Genomic DNA, 17,386 nt, shown 5'->3' on the forward strand with positions numbered 1-17,386 from the left:
GAGGGGAAGGGGCTGAGAAAAGGGAAGGATGGAGAGAGGCGAGGTCACTCATTCATCGGTGAGGAAGCATGAAGCAAAAACACAACATTGTGCTGGGTTATTGTGACAATAAATAATTTAATCTAATAAATAGGAAACACCAAAAATTTTTCATTGGATTGGGGAGAAAACACACAATTTTGGCCAATGAGCCACATGCTGCTTCACCAAGACAAAGACATTATCTAATCACAATCTCAATCACATGTAATGGGTTAAAAATTTGAGAACACCTCTGATGACATTTTTTTTAGCTAACAAAGTCCACTGTTAATTAAAAGAAGCTTTGCAATACTGATGTCTATTTTATTATCAATAGTGAAATTCCTCTCGGACTGGCTGTGATTGGTATTTACATCCACGCTGCCTAAGAGGATTAAAGGTTACGCGTTGACTTTTGTCAACTTTGTTTGTCACGGCAAATAATCAAATATTCCAATAACGCAATATTTGGGGTGAAATTTGATCATAAACGCATGAACGAGGGATTTGGAAGGAAAGAGCAAAATGTGTGATGTTATGATGACCGTGATGAATTATGATGCTCATCAAATCTGGCTAATTAATTTTTTTTTTTTTTTGGTGGGGGGTTGGGAGGTCTTGCCGGTCGACCAAATCTGCCTATTCAATGTTAAGTGCTAATTGGAGACCTAATTTGCTTAATTCCCATGAATTGCTCTCCGCTTCAAATCCTCTTCAATTCACCAGCTTTAAGGCTTTAATTTGGTTGCATATGTTTGCTGTGTGTACACACACACACACACACACACGCACACACAATACTAAAAAAAAAATCTCCATAGTTAGAAGAGGTTTTCGGCCTCCTATTAATTTCTAATGCAGCCTATGTTACAAAATTAGCAGCTTGTGTTTGAATTATTTCCATCTCTATTTCCATCTGTACTGCGCCTTGGCACTACTTTTTTGGTGCACTCTGAATAAGCCATTTGCACATTCTGAACAATCAGTGCAAACCAGTGCATGCTTGAAGCAATTTTACAAACGCACTACACATCCCTTGCTGCAATTATAGTTTGCATGATATTTATCTTTTTATTTTTTTAACAAGCTCGTAGAGCCTTAGAGGAAGTTTAACACGTTTCAAACAATGTGTAACTACATTTCAAGGCAAATGAGGTCACGAGATGTGTGTGTGTATGTGTGTGTGTGTGTGTATATGCTATTTTGTTAATCTAATAAGATGGGCGGAAGGGTGCAGGGGGTGCATAGATTAGTGCCCAAAGATGTTCCTGATTAGCAGAGAGTGAGCTAAGAAGATCAACCCCGCTGCGATGGCGATGAAACATTATGGCCGTCTTTGAATGCGCAGCATTCCAAGGCTGATTTTCTTCCAGTTTGACCACACACGAAAAGGCCCCAAAATGGACAAAACCAGGTACCATGAGGTACTATTTCTAATTTTAAACCAATTAAACGTATCATATTAGACTATGTGGTTTGAATATATTCCCACAAATTATTATCATTATTGTGTATAAAAATGTTCCCATTATGGGACTAACAGAAGGAACAGTATCTTAAATAGGCAAGGATTTTTAATTTACAGTTCATATTAAAATAAAATGTTTTTTTTAAGATGGAAAAAAAATCACATCTAAATATATCACAAAAAAGTGCCTGATGGATGAATAGTGTAAAATGCTGCCCCAAGAAAGACGAGCGGGCATATTAGAGGCAGCAGGAGTCGAAATTGCCTGTCTATTCGGAACCATGATTACATGCAAGAAGTAGGCAGAGCACTATTTAAGGCTTCTAGGACACAGCAGAAGCAGCCCAACCAACCAACCACGCAGCTGCTATTTTCTCCTCATGTCCCGCCATGAACAATAGCACGTCTCCCTTCAAAGGCCCTTTAATAGTCAATCGATGGCAATGCGAGGCGCCTATTCTGCAGATTACTGTTAACAATAATTTGCCTCCCAGTGCATCGTTACCATCTTTGAGGCAATGTTTTATTGCCTTTTTTCTCCTTCCATCTGTATCTGTCATCCCTCAGGTCCGTTGTTTGATCTCCCTGCAGAGGGCCTGCATCCCCACGAGCCGCCTTGACCTGTTGATTGACAGCTGTGATCAGACATATGGTGGGACGAGCCATCGACCGGAGGAGGTCCCTCGGGATAAACGCAAGTCTCCTGGGCTTCCCCTCCACACCTTATCTCCTCCTCTTCCGTCTCTCCCGATTCCTCAAAATGCACGCAAAATCTCATCCAGCCACTAGATGTCGCTAGATGCAAGCAAATGCTCGTTCAGTGATGCTGGACACAAGATTGGGTACATCTGAGGTCCGCACAGTTACAAGGAAAAATGCTCGTTATTTGTGTTTTCCAACCTCTCGAGCAATAAAAACGTCGCGAATTGTACGCTATATATGCTGAAATAAAAATATCAGAGTGAAATCTGGGCCTCTTCACTAAAACACATGAAAGCTATTCAATTGGGCCGCTCTATTCTCGCGGTTCAGCATATCCGGACTTTTTGTTTTATAATTATATTTTTGTAATTTAAAATAATAGGAGAGGAGACAGCCACCGTCATCAAGGAATATGTGTATTAGCACTTTAGCCCAATTTATTTAAAAAAAATTGAGACTAAGAACCAATAAAATCTGATCTAAATTTGATGTAATTTGTCCAAGTGGGTTTGCCATACTGGCTGCAGATTTACTTCTTATATTTTGAGTTACCACAAAATGAAAGTTTGAATTCAACCCAGCTTCCAGACTCCCGCTGGTAGAAAAAAACCCATTTGCAATTTCGAACCATACACATGTGTGTGTTACAGAAATTTCAGTCCATGAGGCAAAAAAAACCCTTCCAACTCCCCATCTCTTATGGCCTGAGCGTTGCCATGGCGATACATCTTCAGCCAGTGCTACTCCCTGCTGACCCCGTTGGGTGACCTCTGACATTTAGGACCATGGCTAGGGGGGCGAAAGGTCAGCAATGGCCGGAGGGAGACAGGAGCACTTCCATGATTTGCACTCGCCCCACCCCTCCCTCCCTTTTTTTTTTTTCTCCATCATTTGCATTTGACCATCAGCTGGAGGAAATTCATCTGACTGAGTCACACATTGCACTTCAGCAGGTAGTGTGTGCGTATATGTGCGTGTATGCGTGTTCCTCGCTCACGGCAAAATAGCAGAAAAGCTCAATATCGTATAAATTTGCATTTGCTGCTGCTGCAACGGCCTTCTGGGTAAACTGCGGTGATGTCTGCCAGGCTAACACTAGCTACGGTGATGATTATGATCGCCGCTCGTAATGATCGCTATATTCCCATGGCCTTGAAGGCTACAGTATCTCATATGCTGGGATATTTATAGTTTTCTATGATTTAGATTCATCTGTCTTTGTGCGTATCACCGGACACAACAATTTAAAAATGTAACGTTTGCCAAACTTATTAGAAAATTCTCACGGCGCACCACTAAACCGAAATGCCACAAAAAAGAACATTATGTAAATAATAATGGATATGCAGGTTAAGTGTACCCTCTCCGATCTTCTGGAACTTCATTTTGGTTTCAAAGACTAGAAAAACATTAACCTGCTTTAGAATATACCTTGTATATTTAAAAAAAAAAAAACATTTATAAAATAATTAAAGAAAATAGTGTATTATTTGTAATATCATTACAATGAATTACATTTCAAATTCAGTGTGGTACGTCTTTAGCATTATTGATGAAATTATATGAAAACAACACAAACAGTATCTTATTTGTTTTATTATTTGTCCCACACGGGAAAATTCCAGAATTTAACGACTTTGACATCAATACCTGTACTTATAGATGCGAATATATTTTCACAATATTGTCGCTAAATGAAGCAACAAAGGATTCAGAAAGACCTTATAGAGCAGCAATTAAATTTGAATATGCAATTAATGCACCTTCTGATTCTTCTTGTGTGTTCTGCTTGTTTACTCGGTTCCTCGTGGGGAATAATTACAGAATGGTGTGTTAAAGTCATGTGACTTGAACATTCTGTTACCCAAATTATTTATCCCCCACCCTGGGCTGATAGCTCGTCAATATCAGTTTATTAATTTAACAGTTGTGGACTGATAAAAGGTGGTGCGTGCAGTTAGCTTGCCCAAGGATGAATTTTACAGTGTGTGTACGCATGTGTGTGTGTGTGTGCATGTGTGTGGAGGAGAAGGGACAAAGAGGGAAGAAAAGGCAGTGATCAATGGCGTGCAAAAATGGGCCACCATCGCTCACATTCCGAGGCTATCGAACGGATGCTTATTAAAATTAATACGCTTATTATCACTGTATTAAAAATAAAGATTGAAGACAACGCGTTTGGTTAGTATTGATATTCAAATGCTTTCAATATATTGATTAGGCCCAACCACTTGGATATTTTTTCTCAAATATATCAGTCACAAAGGGATCTACGGTGGCCCTAAAAGACCAAAATTGTTGTTTAGTGTTAATTCATATGCTTCAAACAACAAGCGGCATATCAACTTGACCCCTCTCCTAAAAAGCCGAATGAATAAACATCTGGCACGTATATCACACGCCACAAATCAGCCAACCCGGAGCCAGAGCTAATTCCCCGAGCCATTACATAATATCCCTGAAGGAGGCTAAAAGGTATTTTAACAGGACCCACTACACCGTGAACTCTGACCTCTTCTCATTTGACCTCCATGCCACTTACACTAGCCGGTGACAAAGACATATTTTATTCCCGTTGGGAAAAAAAAAAAAAAAAGTTGTATAGTAAGACAAATATAACTACAGTGGATGCAGCTCTATAGGTGGCAAGTGTCAATAGTGTGTGTCTGTGTGTGTGTGTGTGAGTAAGAGAGACGACAGAGCGAGGTTAAGAGGTGTCAACGCAACACACAAGTGAAAGGCTTGAGGACTCTTCACCAGAGCCTGCCTGACACTCTCCTCAACCTCCCCTCTTATTAACCACTCTAAAGACGTCGACACTTCACACTGAGGGAAAAAAAATCCAACAACCTGTGATCACCTGCACACACTCAAACACACATGCTTTCTCAGTCTGGCAGCCAGGAATGGATTTGTTACACCTCCGATGTGGCGAACATGTTTAGCCAAGTGGAAGACGGCAACAGTGGCGCCCCACAGGGGGCTTCACACCTGTCAGCTGATGTAACGCAACATTCGAACACACACACGACATCGAGTGCAGTGTCAGGAGTTCTTGTCCACACATTTGCAAACTGAGGCCTTTTTGCATACAGCAGATGTCTGCCTGGGAATACAAGTCAAGAGAGTTTTTGGAGATATGAGCCAGTTTCTTGCACGGTGGCTGACTTTACAACAAATATGACAAAAATGACTTAGTTGTTTAATTTCACATTTAATGAGTGGAAAGATACAACTACTTATAACACAAGCAATTAAAAAGTCAATTTTATATAACACGTTGCTTTAAAAGAAGGTCTGCTTAAACAGTGTCTGTGTGTCATTTCACTTAATTCCTTGTAACGGATTTTACAGCCAATAAAGTGCTGAGTGCATTTAGAGTTACTGGCTGCACTTTGAGGAAAATGGTATTCTATTTCGGCAGATCACATTTCATTCGTGTGGGAAGTAAATGGATTTGGGTTAGATTTGCGAGTGTAAATGTAAAAAATGGGGCCAGTAATGTATATTTCAGAAAATGTACCCTAAGTAATAATAATTAACTTTCAAAAATGATAATGCGAGAGGAAAAAAAATCTTGTAGTTCAATTATCCAGCAAAAATAGATATATCTGGATTTACAATATTTAGTAGCCTCTTTTGCTTGATTAGGACAAAATGCTAAAGTTACACGAATAATAACCCAAAGTAAAGTTCAACAAAATTCATTTTAATTTTATCGAACACGTTAGTATCTTCTGGCCTTTTCTTTTGCAATAATGAGTCTCTTGAATTCCCAGTTTGATGACGTGAACTGCTGGTGAACCCTTGTTAATTTCAAATGGGCTCGTTTTGCTTTATTTATGAAGCGGAGACTTAATATTGCAATCATTTAATGATAAGGTCATTCCATTTGGCATTGCGGTTTGTTGCTTAAACATCTCTCGGCTCTCCGCCACTCCATCAAGCGGACTCACGGGAGCGGCTGTACAAAACCCAACAGAAATGGAGATATAATACAGGCGCCGCACGGTGCTCTATGGATCGCCCCGATGTGAGAACACAGCGCCAGTCGATAGCCAAATGAAGAGAGATGCTGATGCGCATGACTCATAGCTGGAAGAGTTGACGTGCAGGCAAGGTGGCTGCATGAATCTTAATCAACGCTGATGAGAAGCCAGTAGCTTGTGTTACAGAGATGTGTCGAGCGTAATGACATTTGAACGCTCGGAACGGGTGGAGAACTTTTTTTTTTCTATTTTGACTTTTTATAACATGTACAAAATGTCTATTTTGTATTTTTGTGTTGTATCTACTGTATAAGTTGCTGATGTGTGGGCAGAATAGCATTTACAATTTTTTATGTTTTATATTGTATATTTTTGTGCACTTAAAATTGCCACGTTGGTCTAATGCGTATTTATTTTTGGTGTAATTCAACCCTTGACCGGTAGATGGTGTCATTGTCAATTAGCAAAACAAAAATGCATTAAAAACAAAGCCATTTTGAAGCTGCTCGTTTGTTTGGCCGTACAAATATAATATATGGTTGATCAGTCTCTGTCTATGCCCTGTGACTGACTGGTGACCAGTTCAGGGTGTAATCTGATAAAATGGGCTTCATCTTTCTGTGATTCCAAACAAGATAAACAATTCAGAAAATGGATTGATAGGGAAATTTTGTATTTTGGGGCTTGGAGTAAAAGTTCCACTAGTTTGTAGAATGAAATGCTTTTGGCAGGCCATAACTGGCCCCCGAGCCACAGGTTCCTCACCCCTGCTTTTATACAAATAGTCACATGGACAACGTTGAACAAGACCAAGCAACCTACCATCCAAAAGCCTGTGAGGTAGAAAATATGGAGGATGGAGGTAGATAAGCCGAGGTCAACGCCCGTGCTCCTGACAATGTTGTTTTATTAGCCCCCGTCAGGTTGTCATTTGCCCAACGGTAAACATACAGAACGGGCTTAATTAAGAATTTTTGAGCGGGGATACGGTCAAGTCCGGAAACATTAGCGAGATGCAACCGGGTGTCGTAAAGATTGATTGAGACCGAGGATGTGAGGGACGTGGCTGGAAACAGGAGGTGGAGGGAGGAGGGGGGGAGGCTGAGGTGTGTTCCAGCAATAGGGGGTATTCTTGTGTTGCTCTGGACAGTTAGGGACCAAACGATTTTTAATGCATTAACGGCCCACTTGCACTAAGACCAAATCGCCGTTAAAATGTTTGACATCCTGCTCCGGGGATCAATGCACCCCGGACCGGACGCAGGGCCCCTGATAATACACAGTGCATACACTCACACGTGCAACAAGGTGGTGGCACCATCTGAAAAAAAAAACCTCTGGGCCGTGTGTAGAGAAAAAAAAAAAAAACTTCTATCCACAACAATATCCGCAGGTAAAAGCATCTTTAAATCAAAACAGAACGAGGGTCAGTCGATTGCGGAGAGGCGCGCAGACGGCGTAAAAGGCCCGGCGAACTAAAAGAGTAATGAGCCCATCCATATCTCCCCGCGGACCTTAACTTTGCATTCAATACATTATTTACAGCTGAATTTTTACTGAGGGATAGGTTCCTCTCAGGGGGTGTTTACTGAGTGCTGCGCTAACCGCATCTGCGATCTAACGTCTTGTTTACAGCCCCCACATGCATGATGCCCCGTGTACTTGGTTTCACTCACAAACCAACAAAATGGACTCTGGAAAATCCTCGTGGTGATCTGGAGTCATTCAAATAGTTCTTCACATAGTCATTTTTTATTGGTTCGACCGTTGTGTGTCAGGTGAGTGTTGTATTTTATTTTGGAGTCAGGCAGTCACTCTTCAAACATCTCCAAAAATGTATTTCTTGACATTGAACACAACATTGGACTCATTTTAGTGTCTTATTATTTTGAATATGTTCTCTTCTTTTGTTTGATTTTTTATCTAGGTACAGCTTCCGTTGTTTTTATACTTTAGTCTCAAGAAAATAGAGTGGAATCCAACATGTCTTCTCTCCTTAATTTAATCATTTGTCTGCTTTCCATCCTAAACTTGTGCCCAAACTGAAAGTGAGTTTTTTAGCATTAGTAAGCAGACGGTGCCCCGCCGAGGGCGGCAGGAAAACAAAACACAAGCGGGCTGGAGCTTTATTTAGGCTTCAACTTTATTATATCTCATTTATGCCCGGCGCAGATTTGATGGTTTGACTCCACTCACAGCTCGGGTTTATGTCTGAGGTTTATGTGGGTGACTATAAAGATAAACACTGCAGAGGATGGTCTGGAATGAAGGGAAAAAAATGATATTGGCATAAAATGAAGGTGAAGTTATTAAATGCATATTTTTTTGTAAATGAGAATTGATCTTGGATTTGATGAGGGCAAATGTAATATCAGTTTGAAGGATTGGCCGGAGTGGAAGTGTATTTCAAACTATGATCTCATCCCAGCTGCATGGAAGTCAACTATGTGAACCACTACACTACTTTTTTTAAAATTGTTTCAACATACTTGCACAATTCAGACTTCTGTAAAACTGCATTTCGTACTTGCGAGAATAACCCCCCCCCAAAAAACAACTCTTGATGTTTTCAAAGTGGATTTCTCAAAGCAGTGTTGACATAAATTGTTTTCCTAGTTGTTGTTGATTTTCCAAAATGACTGACCAGCGTCTTTGTCTCCCTCCTTTCAAAGCGACTATTTGTCATCTTTGCAACAGAGCATTTCAAAAAATTCAACCTGGTAGCCAACCCCCACACCACCTTCTCCTTCGACTCCCCCCCTTCCCATTCTCACTCTCAATTCCCCAGACTCAAGCCAGCAGCAATCAATACCCTTATTGATCAGCTCTCTCCATTCCCATTACACACCAGTGCCAAAAGAGCCCAACCATTTTCTCCGAAAAGCTGCATTTGGAACATATTTGCCATAGTAAAGCCTTTCTTTCATTGCAGCGGCTTATTATTGAATCATTCTGCGTGAGAGTGTTTTGGTGCACTGTGACGTCCAGTTGAGAGGATGTACTGCAAAATAAAATAGTAGCTAAGTGTGTGAATTAACCCTGCAGGATCTTCTAGATCATTTCATTCTCAATGTGAAATGCAGCACCTGAGCAAATACGTCAAATTGATGTCGAAAAATGAGTTTGAGTTTCTTCACATTCAATCATAAACACGTTGTTTTTTTTTTTCATTTATATTTTCAGATTCAACCCCAATTACAATATTCCGTCTTTTTCTCACTTAGATCGTTTTCTCCTTTAATTTGTCACCCATTGGTGTGTAGAAAGTAATTTGTTTTCTAGTTGTTTCCTACTTCATTTGTCTCTCCAGCTCTCTCTCTCTCTCTCTCTTTCTCTCGCCATAGACAATGCTTTGGGCAAAATCAATACTGCAAGGAAGGGAGAGGGGGGGAAAAAAAAAAAACTGAAGCGAAGGCATATTTTTAGCCTGTTATTATACGAGCTTGTGTGAGTGAAAAAAAGTGTTGGTGGGAAAGCTCGACCATGCCAAGGTTCTGGCTGGTACGGGAACGATTAGGCGGGCGGGAGGGAGAGAAGGATGGGAGACGGGAGAGTCTAATGGAGATGAATCCAAGCGGGCTGCAGATAAGGTGGAGTGTACAAAATGACCCGATACTCACAGAATTCCAAATTCCGCTGCACAATCTAAAAAGATTCCATACAAGAGGATCAGAAATTATGCTCTGATACACCCCAAAGTATCTTCAGTAAGAGCATTTGTGCTCGGAGAGGAAGGCCGCAGCCTTGGCTCTCGGCCTTCCGATGGACTCCTCCTGTCGGCTTCACCTCTGCGATACTGTCCGTCAACCCGCGGCCACAGAGACGGCGCGCGATTGGCTACAGAAGAAGAATGCTAGGTTGCTATTGATTTAGCTACGGTATTAGGGGATCAATTAATCCCCATTGTGTGTGCCAGCACAGATAGCGTGATGTGTCTTATTCCTGCCGGGTCTAGATAAGAGTTGCTCTGCTCTCTCTTGGTCAGTCACTTCCCTTCGCGAACAACAAATCAAAACGGCCATCGAAAACGGATGATGGCACAGCGAGGGGGTTCCCCCCCCCGACACACTGCCCCTCAACTCCATGTGGGGGTGGGAGGGGCATGGTTTGGTCGCAAAGGCGCGTCGATACGAAAAGTCGTCGGGGCAGAATAAATGACGCTCGATGGCGGGAGGAGACGTTGCCATAACGATAAAAAGGTGAAGGGTGTAAGCAGCTGATATGGATGAGTAATGGCTGTCTTCTTGCCGTATTGGCAGCACATTGGAATGGGGAGAAGAAAGACCATGGAACAAGCATTCCCCCAAAAAAGACTTTCAAATTCATATTTGGAGCAACCACATAGCATCAACTAGCTTAATGCTAACACATAATACTTACAAGGATTATTATTATTATTATTATCTGCTGAATATATCATTTTGTAAAAAATAATAAGAAGAAGAAGAACGTACTTTGACAGTACGTATTGCCTAAAATTGAAAATTTAATTGAATGACCCTATACGGGTGTACCTAATGAAGTGTCCAGGAACTAAATATTCAGAGAGAGAGAGAAGATTCACTGCAGATATTTTACTCAGGCTGGATGATGATGTGCCGTTTAAAAAAAGAAGAAAGCAGCAAAACGCTAAGCAAGAGAGAGACTTGGACAGAAGTGGGTGCTAATTCCTACTTTTCAGTTTAAATAAAGATTGGAGCTGGATAAAAGCCATTAGGGGAGAAATCAGACAGGGCATGCTATGTAGGACAAGAGCTGACTGCAGGGAGGTGAGTGCTGGGATCAATACTCAGTCGATGAGCTCAACACCCGCTGCTGAGCGTGCGTGCACACGCACGCACGCGCACACACATTTCCAGTGAGAGAAAGAGGGGCATGTGGTACATTGCAGGGCATCTGCATGTGTGTGCGTGGGCTACGCTGACTAATGGAGAGCGGCCGACACACAATGCAAGTGTAGCGAGGGGTGTGTTAATCACAACATGCCCGTTGTCGTTTCTTGTGATAGAAGTATTAAAAAAAACAAGCGTGGGACCGAGATGGAAGGGTGGACAGCTGCATAGATGCATTTATTTTATTTATCTTTGGAGGTGCGGCGCCGCTAACAAAGATGGATGCTTGTGAGGAGACCATCTTGAGCCTCCTCTAACCCCCCCTCCCCTCTTTTTTCTCTCTCTCTCTCTCTGCAGAATTGATTGACTGTGTCTCCTCAATCCATCTCTCCCTCTGTCGCCTAGCAACGGGTGCTCTATCGGGTGTGGAGGGCGGGATTTCCACTGTGGGAGCGGGGTGGGTGGTTAAAGGATGGGTCAGGCGGGTGGGTGCTTGTTTGGGTGCTTGCTGGGGTTCATTAAGCAAAAGACGACTGGACATTTTATTCAGACTGATACACGTTTCCCACCATTAGAAAGGGGCGGTGGAAAATCTGCGGCCCGTGGGCCATATGTGGCCCATGGGAATTAATGATTTAAAAAAAATTATATTGGTGTTTCTCATATGACAATATAGCACATTGAATAAACCCTAAAGCGTATCTTCCTATCTGCAATTGAGTAATATATATATATATGTGACCTTTGGAGGGCTTTATTAGAACTGGAATGATCTTTGATAGAAAAAAAAAAAAACTGTGATCTGGAGCATCTGAGGAAAAACCAGCAAGCTGCAGCGAGCGTTTGATATCAGTGCCAGAAGAAGAAAAGGCAAAAAGCTGGTGTTTTGTGCAAAAGCTGACACTTTCCCTGCAGCCGTGTCACTGTTTCATGTCAAAGAACAAAAAAACTTGAAAATACATCTCCGCCTCCTCTTTTCTTTCTGTATTCCACTCAAAACAGACAACTTCCAAAGCAGATATCCCCCCCCCCTCCCTCACATAACCATAACAAATAGCTTTGCTGTGCAGGAATTATACTGTAACGTGAAACAAAAGGCTGATTAAAAAGGCGAAGAATCATACCACTTAACGGAACGAGTAAGTGTTTTGCACGAGGCGTTAGTCTGTGTTTTTAAGAGCGCATCTTTTGATCTACACTTAATGTGTGATCCCCTTTGAGGAAGAAGTGCCGGCTATTCCTTAAGCCTAATAAATCCAGCGTTAGCATTAAAGAGTGGGGAGGAAGGGGTGAAGGCTGCAGACGAAGACGAAGCGTGAATAATGCTCTTAAGTAGCTTGCGGGATCATACGAATACTTGACAATATCGAATGAGCCTAAGCTCCAACCTATGAGGCATTATGAATGTATATAAATAGAGGATGCGCATGCTTAATCCAACACATCCGCTGCACAAAAGGAGAATCAAGCCTATGGAGAACTCCATTGGGGGTGCCATTTATTTTGGAAATTCAATTATATCTATTTGGAAAGGTAAAATGAAAAACATCTGAAATAATCTGGTTGCATAAGTGTACACACCCTCTTTTAACAGTGTCTGCTCTGAATCGACCAATAACATTCAAACTCGTGTTAAGTGGGAGTCGGCGTGCACCTGACACCTTTTAAAGTGCCTCTGATTAACCTCAAATAAAGTTCTGCTGTTCTAGTAGGCCTTTCCTGGCATTTCTGATATTTTGCTAATGTGATGAAACCAATTGTTTGGGGGCAAGCACAGCACTGTGGTAGCAGCAGGCTTTGAGGTTGTTTTCCTAGAGCTGGAACTGAGGTGAAGGGAATTATGAACAACTCAAAACGGTAGTTAGTGTTATCAGAAAATCTCCAGGATTCTGTGTGAAAAGAGAAAAAAATATTAAGCAAAGCATACTAGAGCTTTTTTGAAGGGTTCACAATAGGCATTTGAAATAGTAGCAGTGCTGACTCTGATTTAACATGAAATTGAATGTGATTGAATTCAGTTATGAGGGTGTGCAAACATCTGTAACTATATTGTAGTTGTTGATTTTTACTCTAACTCTTGAAAATATATTTTTTCATTCAGTTGTATTGGCCACATCAATGGTCAAAAAAATTTTTTTTTATCACAAAAAGCTGGCATTTGAACAAGGGTGTGTAGACTTTTTATATCCAGTAGATATAATCTGTTTATATCTGTCGTATATTAAATGCACTGTGTATGATTTTTATCAAGTCAATCATGTTCACAATCAATGGACGCTTCATTAGGAACATTTCCACAATGAATATTTAGAGCCTAACTATACCGTGCTACTGTACAAAATCCTTGATATTTATTTAATCTTATTCCATATTCTGCAATTATTTAAATTATATTCAACTATCCTACTCAATTTTGCGGACATTTACAAAAAATAAGTGTAATACTAATCTGTACCACACTGACGCGACAGCGCACGCGCACACGCAATCACACAGGCACACGCACACGGAAAATAAATGTATTTTGTTTTATTAAAATAGATCTAGGAGGCAATTAATATATAGAAACATAAGTTGTGGATATTACTGGATCTCGTGAATAAATATACGAGTGTCGACAGAGTTTAAGGTGTTAGAAAGAAAAGACAAACTGATCAAAATAATTCGTGCAACATTCCATAATCCACCCGCAATCGGATCAATAACGCATTGAACGTGTGTGTGTTTGTGTGTGTGCGCGCGTGCGTGTGTGATTAGTGCCTCAAACTGATTGAAGAACACACCTGACTGATGTTTATTTCTTCCACTAACGGCCTGTCACCATGCAGATAATAGGCTATATAAATATACGCTTCCCAAATGGGTGACCTTTGGACCATGCTAAAAAAGATTGTATTTTTTATTTTAATAGTTTTTTTTTTTTTGAGGGGGGGAGGGGTAAATAGTTACGTGCGAGAAATATTTTATTTTATGCTTTGGCCATAAATACATGAAAAATAAATGAGCACGTACTGAAAAATCAGGTACGTAGAAGGAAATTAAATTTTCAATAAGAGAATTAAAAATTAGTAGCCTGGATTTAAAAAATATATGTATTTTTTATATTTAACATAAGAAATTTACACAATTGCACATATTAGTTTTTCTTATAACTCGAGTTATGATGCTTTATATAAGATTTATATATGATTTAAGAATCCTGTTGACTAAAACAAGGTATTGATTAAAGCCTTACTGGGAGAAAACGGGCCTTTTGCCACTACAAATTGTATTTTTTTAAATACACACGCGTGCCTATTTCCCCCGCATGTACATAAATATATATTTTTAATATATAATTTAACCGGAAGCATTAAAAAAAGACTCGAACCCAATTCTCTGCACCAATCGATCAGCCTGCAAATGGATCGATACTTCACCGCGGCTATTGATCAAGCTCGCTCCTCTATTGCCGGGCTCCGCTTTTCAAATGCAAATGCACCTAAATAATAATCTATGGCAACAACACTAATTCCTTAACAAATGGCGGCCAAACGCTCCACAAACACTGGCATTCAATGCCAAAAGGCATTCGAGGCCTCTTTTTACTGCTTTAAATAAATAAAAAATATGAATTGATAAATGTAGGAAAAATAAAATAAATCGCGTGCAAAGCGAAGATTTAACGGACAAACGTGCGGGCATTGATTCGGCCTACGGACTGCACGCATGCTAAAAGTTTGCTCAACAAGACAAAGTCCAAGCAGCAGCTCGTTCAGTGTATGCACAAAAAATTTAGATAACGGCAGTTTTTTTAAAATGTCTTTTTCTAAATCTGTGAAAATGATATAGGAAATAAATCCCTTATATACTTACTAGAATGCATGTACAAGCAAACAAGAAGCCAGTGTGTGTGTGTGCTGTGTGTGTCTGCAAGGACGTGTGATCAATGGCACATGACTAAACACTGCTACTTAACTTTTGCCAATAGTAAATATACTTTAGAATACATTAGGCGTGATGCATCAGGCGCACCAGTCTCTCAAGAAGCCATGAAAAGATTAGCGTGTCCACATGGACGAGGAACTATATAGACTGCATGTACAGTGGAGCTCTACTGCTAAAATAAAAGAAGAATATTTTTCCAAAATAAGCGAAATTGAAATACACTTCATGTCGTAGCTATTAACATTGGCTATCATATCGTATAGTTTATTTATGCGCTTTATTTTGTTTCAGATATGTAATAATTAATTCAAATGAATAACCCAATATGACTTTTTAAAATTTGGACCAGAGTGCATAATTTTACAGCGTTATCGAACCTTCAGAAATGCATCGATCGAAAAAGGCTGCTGCAGGGTTCATCATTGATTATGTGATCAGCAAACGACAGCAGCGCTTTAAGATAACAACAAAATACTCCCGCAGGTCCCAAAAAAAAAAAGACGGCGGGAGGCAAACAGCTTGAAGCTAAAAACACAAATTAAAAAGCGGTAGACATGTCTGCAGTATATGTGGAACTTCCTCCAAGTTAAAAAATGTTTTTTTTAAAAAAGCAGCACGCAAACTAGCCGACCACTCCGTGTGTTTGTAAAGAGCCGAAAATTCATTGACAAGTTGGCACTGCAATTGTTTTTAATTTTACATATTATTGCGGTGTTTTTAAATATATTGATTCTCCCAAAGTTAACCAACATGTTAGAAACCCCTCATTGCAGTTATACAACGCAATATTAAGCCTTTTGTGAAATGAATGCCTTTATGACAGCCACGTAAATACAAAAGTGACATTTCGGAGATAAAGGATCATCGAATATACATTCATTTGTGTAATTTTGAAAAATAAACGAAAAGATTTAAGGATTTCCGTTCAATATTTAATCCATCATGACGTTCTCTGTGATATTTAGAATCAAAGTTGAACATTATCTGCACTTATCATAGACTGAGTATGCATTTAAAATGTAAATATTTATAGAAATTTTCTATATCTTTTGGCGACCTTAATTGGGAAAAAAAACATTGGGTTCTCGTTACGGTCTCGACTTACGATATTCTGAGGGTACGAACGGTGGGCGAGTCATTATTTTTTAATTTGACTCTTTTATATGTATGGACCGGGAGTGTTTTTAATAAATACTTCCGATACCCGTAAATTTATTCATGTATTTGCGGAGTTTTATGACTACGTCGCGTTTCGACTTCCGTACACCCGACTAAAGAAGAAGACTGCATTAGGTTTGAAAGTTGCAAACTTTCCACTCGGTCTAATTTCTCCTTTATATTGAGACTACGCGAAATGAGAAGGGCTCGCAATGAGAGTTTCCATCCATCACGTTGCACCGCGCGGCCGTGCAATGAGCGCGCTGTGGCCGGCTGGCTGAGCACAGATGACGGATTCGCTGCTGCGCGGGGCCTCGGTAATTCATTTTCGATAGCGGTGCTTTGCCGGGATCAATAGAAGGACATTAACCCGAGCGGACACTCTTGTTGTTCTCTACTGGTGATGGTGGTGGTGATGGTGGCACAAGCCAGAAGGTGCCATCAACACGTCCCCCCTGCATGCTCCCATTTTGAGCGCCTCTGCAGGTTACAGATGGCTTTGACCTACACTGCTGCTAAACACCCTCAGACGTTATTTGAAGCGAGGCGCACATGATTAGCGATGCCAATTGCTTTGTTTGGGCTATTTAGTTTTAACCACTAATGACCTCATTATTTTTGCATAACATCGGCATGTGTATAGGCAACCCTCATTTGTATATAAGGGCCCGGCACCAAACGCACATAAACAAGCTTCTGCATACACAAAGTATAAGTCAATTTAAGAGTCTTTTGATTTTAAGGTGTAGTAAGGTAAGGGTGGGCAACATATGGCTAGTGGGCAATATAAAAACCTTTATCAGAGTCCACTCCTGGGTCAAAATAAAACAAATTTATTTTTAAAAAAATCGAAATGAGTCACTACGTTGGTTAATTTGACCCAGCTTTTGTTATTTTGTATCAAAAGAACCAAATTTGTGTTTGTTTTTGAATCAAGTATCAGGTCAGTCCAATTTTTGACCAAAATTCTGTTATTTTTGACCCAGCAGGTTTTGTGTACACACTTAAAACTGCTGGCTTAAAAATTGGACTGACCCGGGGAAGTTGGGTCAAATTGACCCAACTTTGGGGTGGATGGACACGGGTTTGTTGCTTGCCCAAAGTCTGCTAAGATAGGCTCCCGTTCACCCATGCATAATGGAATAAATTGTTATTTTACCCAAATCTACCATGGTCCTTCCATGAAAACCATACTAGACAATATTGACAGGTATGTTTCTCCCGAGCCAAACAAATGCACTACACTACATTTCGAGCTCCTTCAATTCACTCAGTGTGATCTCCAACCT

At 40.4% G+C, this 17,386-nt stretch overlaps 1 long non-coding RNA gene across 1 annotated transcript in view; it reads right to left on the reverse strand.

The window, feature by feature from the left end:
* Positions 1 to 36: 36 nt before the first annotated feature.
* LOC148388581 (uncharacterized) overlaps positions 37 to 17,386 on the reverse strand; it is a 29,733-nt gene continuing 12,383 nt past the window's right edge. Inside the window, exon 5 of the long non-coding RNA XR_015862079.1 lies at positions 37 to 2,110. This is a non-coding gene — a long non-coding RNA (uncharacterized LOC148388581). The remainder of the gene's footprint in view (positions 2,111 to 17,386) is intronic.

This window comes from Syngnathus floridae, chromosome 13 (assembly GCF_059516105.1).
Source record: "Syngnathus floridae isolate MCC-2025c chromosome 13, RoL_Sflo_1.0, whole genome shotgun sequence".
In the NCBI taxonomy this organism is placed as follows: domain Eukaryota; kingdom Metazoa; phylum Chordata; class Actinopteri; order Syngnathiformes; family Syngnathidae; genus Syngnathus; species Syngnathus floridae.